Raw genomic sequence first — 4,571 nt, 5'->3', positions numbered from 1 at the left:
TATTATAAAAAAAAAGAAAAAATATGTGTAATTCCCCTTTGCGACACAGAGAGGAAAAATTCTCCCTCGTCCTTCAAATTCCCTCTCAGCTCCTTGGCCCCTCCTTCTGAGATGACTTCTCAAAGCTTCCAAGCATGGTGCCCTCTTCTCCTTTGACCTCTTGCCTCCTCACTGGCTCTTAGTCACACCTGACCTTATGACATCGCTCTTGCCTGGGTTGAGCAGAGCTGGCCACGGTGCATGCCTCTTGAGACAGACACCCCTGGCTATCCACATAGCAGGCAAAAATGCGCTCCATGAATGACGTCCGGGTCATTATCCCCAGTACCTGGGCACCCATGACCTGGTGATTACGTCAAGGGTCTAGGGAGGGAACTGATTCCTATGAAGTTTAGATGGCCTTGATACAGTCACACTGGCCTTCTTAGTGGGGGGCGGGGGTCAAAGTCTCAGTATAAGGAGGGGAAGTGTGACAATGGAAGCTGATGTTGAAAATGTGCTTTAATGGTGGCAGATGATGCCAGAGCTAGGGCAGGTAGGAAGCTTCTGGCATCGGAAAAGGCAAGAAACATGTAGTCCCTAGAACCGCCAGGAGAAACCCAGTTCTGCAATCACCCAAGTTATAGCCCACGTGACTCACTTTGGATTTCTGACCTCCTAAAGTGTAGAGCTGACAAAACAGTTTGCTGTTTGATGTTAAGCCGCATCGATTGTGGGTAGTTTTACAGCCGCAAGAGGCGACTGATCGACATTCAGAAAATGTTTTTGCTTGTGTGGGCTTGGTGGCACGTTCTGCAGGCTGATAGAATTTTGGTCCTGTACGGAACAAAACAAAATGGCCATGAAAATGTTACATGCTCTGTATGAAGGGGGTGATTAGGTGAGCACAGGCCTAGAGACTGGGGACATGACCCCAGTGCACCCTAAAACCAAGCGAGAGGCATCAGTTTTGCTCCTGCTGCTGGGGAGGTGTATTTACCCTCGGCAGGGTGATGCTCAGAGAGTCTCTCCGGCTGCCCACCTTCTTCAAGTGCACTGGTTTTAAGATAGACTTGGGCACAGCTTCTGCCACCGGCCTCATGCCGCCCAGCCCAGCCGAGCACAGCAATGCCCTCTTCCTTCATGGATACTCTTTCTGTCCATGTGGAGAAAGGGATGTTCTGCTGTCTGCTTCACCGCTGACACAGGGGGAGTCGAGCAGATTGCCTCCATGCTAAGGAACCTCAAGACTGCCAGAGCAATCAAATAAAACAGGAAAGCAGAGGAACTGTACACTCAAAGCAAACCTACCACATGGTTCCTTCCAGCCAGATTGGCACAGACCCGTTCTGATGTTTTTAATTGGTGTGAATTGATGTTCTATTTAACCGCCCACCATTTGTTTCTGGTTTGGTTGGCCGGGAGTCCAGGTTGCTCCCAGGGCTCCAGTCTCAGGAAAACACTGGGGGAAATCCTCATTTCCCAGAACTAAGCATTTTATTCAAAAACTGCTGAGCTCCTATGATTCATGTTGAGACCATCTGCAGCTCCGTCTTTGCAAGGGCAGGCAGCTCGCTTCTGCCTCTGTGGCAGTCTTAATTTCCGTCTACTGAGGCTGTAACTCTGTTTAGGTATTCTCACTTTCGTTAAGATGTTTCTTGAAAGATTTTCGACAAGATATTGTTACCCATGCTTCTTTTTCTACAGGTTTTAGTTTCAGGTTCAAGTTTTTGCTTTTGCTAATTATTTAAAGCATAAACTAAATTTATTTTAACATTTGTTTTAATCATAACAATTGCATCTTCTCAAGAATCATGTGTTTTTTTGAGATGTGGATACACTGTGAGTTATTTCATCATTAAATATGTGACTATACACCCTTCGTCATTATCAGTATTGTATATTTGCCCTTTTTAAACTTATTGGTAGGAATTTACCTGCTTACTCTTCAGGGCCGACAAAACCCTCATCTGAGTGTGGCTTTCCCGTGTGAATTTGTGGCTCTCTTTATGTTTGTCTACTTCTTTTCTGATCAAATGCTGTTTAGACCGGTTTCTGTTTAGTAACGGGATAGTTGAAGGCCGTGAACCTTCTCTCGTGCACTTGGCTTGCATTCCTGAAGCTTGATTCTTCTTGACTCTTGTAATTATGATGCTGGCCTTCTCTTTGATCTTCGATTCGAGTTTAAAACATTCCAGGTTGTCAGTTACTTGGACTGCTGATATGTATTGCTTTTGCCATGGTGCTATAGTCAGAAAACTATACTAGGGTTACGTTTCTTTTCTTGAAATGTACTTAGAAATTTCTTCACATTTGGGGTAATCAACTTTTAACAGAGTGCGGCTTTTGGGCATAAAAAGTCTATATCTATGTCTGGCTCTGTGGTAGAGACAAGCTGTCCTCAGGTGTGGTGCCACCTGTGGCCGTGCTTTTTTTTTTTTTTGGTTAGGTTTGCTTTGGATAGTCATGCAATTTGATGCCGCCATAAAAATTTTAGGATTGCTTTTATTCTAGTTCTAGTGTTTCAATAAAAATGCGAAATCCTGATGAGGACTGCCTGGGTCTGTAGATTCCTTCAGGTCATACAGCCATTTCCTCAGCAATAATTCTGTCAAAGTTGGGTTTGGGGAAGCTTATAAGATATGGAAACATTCTGGCGGACCTAAATAAAGAGCTACAGCTAAGAGAAAGAGACTCAGTCTTTTCCAAGAACAAACTCCATGTAGGTCATCCAATCACAAGTGGTCAGTCCTAAACACATAAATACAAACAACACCAAATGCATTCAGTAGTTTGTGCATCTGTGTTTACACACAAGTACACATATGTGTTTATGTATGGTATATATTTGAATATATTGTATGATTATAAATATATTATATATAGGCTATACAATATAGAAAATATATTTTATCTTTATAAATATATTATGTAGGCTTTATAATATGTATTAAATATACATTTGTAGTAGGAGACTGTTCGTTTCCTGGCCACCCAGACCCAATAAACACACAGAAACTATATTAATTACAACACTTCTTGGACAATAGCTTAGGTATATTCCTAGCTAGCTCTTATATCTGAAATTAACACATTTCTATTAATCTGTATATTGCCAAGAGGCTGTGGCCTAGAGATAGGGTTCTGGTGTCTCCCTGACTCCTGTTCAGATTTCCCACCTAGCTTTACTCTGCTAAGCCATTGGCCCAAACAGTTTTATTCATCAACCAATAAAAGCAACACATATACAGAAGGACATCCTACATCATACATTTATATGTGTGCATGTGTGTGTATACACACACACTCATGTGTGTATATATGTTTACACACATACTCATATATAGAAGAGACCATGAATTTGAGAGGGGGCACTAGAGGAATTAGAGGGTGGAGGGGGAGTGATGTAAATACATCTATTTACTTATATACATATATTTACTTATATACATATAAATTTTTATGTATTCATGTATGAAATTCTCAAAAATTAATAAAAAGCTTTCTGGTGGTTTCCATAAAGTCTTTCAGTATGGGATCGTGTTTTCTGCAGATAGGGATAGCTTCTCTTCTTCCTTCCTGTCTCTATCCGTTTATAGCCAGGACCTTGAGCACTCTCCTGAAGAAATGAGAAGGGAGTGGGAGATGGGTTTGTCGGACACGGCCTTATTATGTTCAGGTATGTCCTATTCAGTTCTAGCTTCACTGAGGTGTTTCTTGGGGCAGTAGGTTGACTTCACAATGCCTTTTTTGCTCTTAGCAATATGGATTTCCGTCCTCAGGTCTACTTCTATGGTGTTAATTTGATATGTGGAACCAGTCTGGGATGAAGCCTATTCAGTCATGATGGTGTTGAATCTGGTTTGCAAATGCAGTTACACCTTATTTCAAATGATAAATGTCACTTAAAAATTGTCATATGCGTTCACTTCTGTCTCCACATTTGCCTTTTTGACTGCAGAATTATTGACAAAATCCAGGGTTTCCCTGATGATTGGTTTCTTGCCCACTACTTTCCAGTAACAGATATTCTCTTCTGTTTTCCCAACTGAAATGGGTTCACTTTTTCCATTTTTGGCGTCTACGTATTTAAACTACCTCCTATACCCTACACATTTCACCTTGTGGCATGGAAGGTGGGTTGGAATCATGCAAGCAGAGGTAAGTAAGGGTTTGCCTTCATTGCTGTGCTAGCCCATGTCACCACTAAGTAGTCACATCAGAGAAAATAGCAAAGTATGGTGAGACAAAGTGATTGATGCTCTGACTGTCGAGCTGACACGTTTGATCTCAGCAAAACAAGAGCGTCGGAGAAAGGGCTTGCTTTCTGCCTGTAGTCTGTTTATATGCCAAATTTCCATCTTCATAAATGTGAATTAGAAGGGCTGGAAAAGTGGCATAGCCGCTAAGAGCACCTACTGCTCTTACAGAGAACCTGAGTTTGGTTCTCAGCATCCACATGTCACGACCACCTAGCTCCAGGGGACCCCATGTCATCTTATGGCCTCTCTGAGTATTGTATATACCCGCAGATCTCTCTCTCTCTCTCTCTCTCTCTCTCTCTCTCTCTCTCTCTCTCTCTCTCTCTCTCT

This window comes from Microtus ochrogaster, linkage group LG7_11 (assembly GCF_000317375.1).
Source record: "Microtus ochrogaster isolate Prairie Vole_2 linkage group LG7_11, MicOch1.0, whole genome shotgun sequence".
Lineage (NCBI taxonomy): Eukaryota > Metazoa > Chordata > Mammalia > Rodentia > Cricetidae > Microtus > Microtus ochrogaster.
This window is presented reverse-complemented; position numbering follows the sequence as displayed.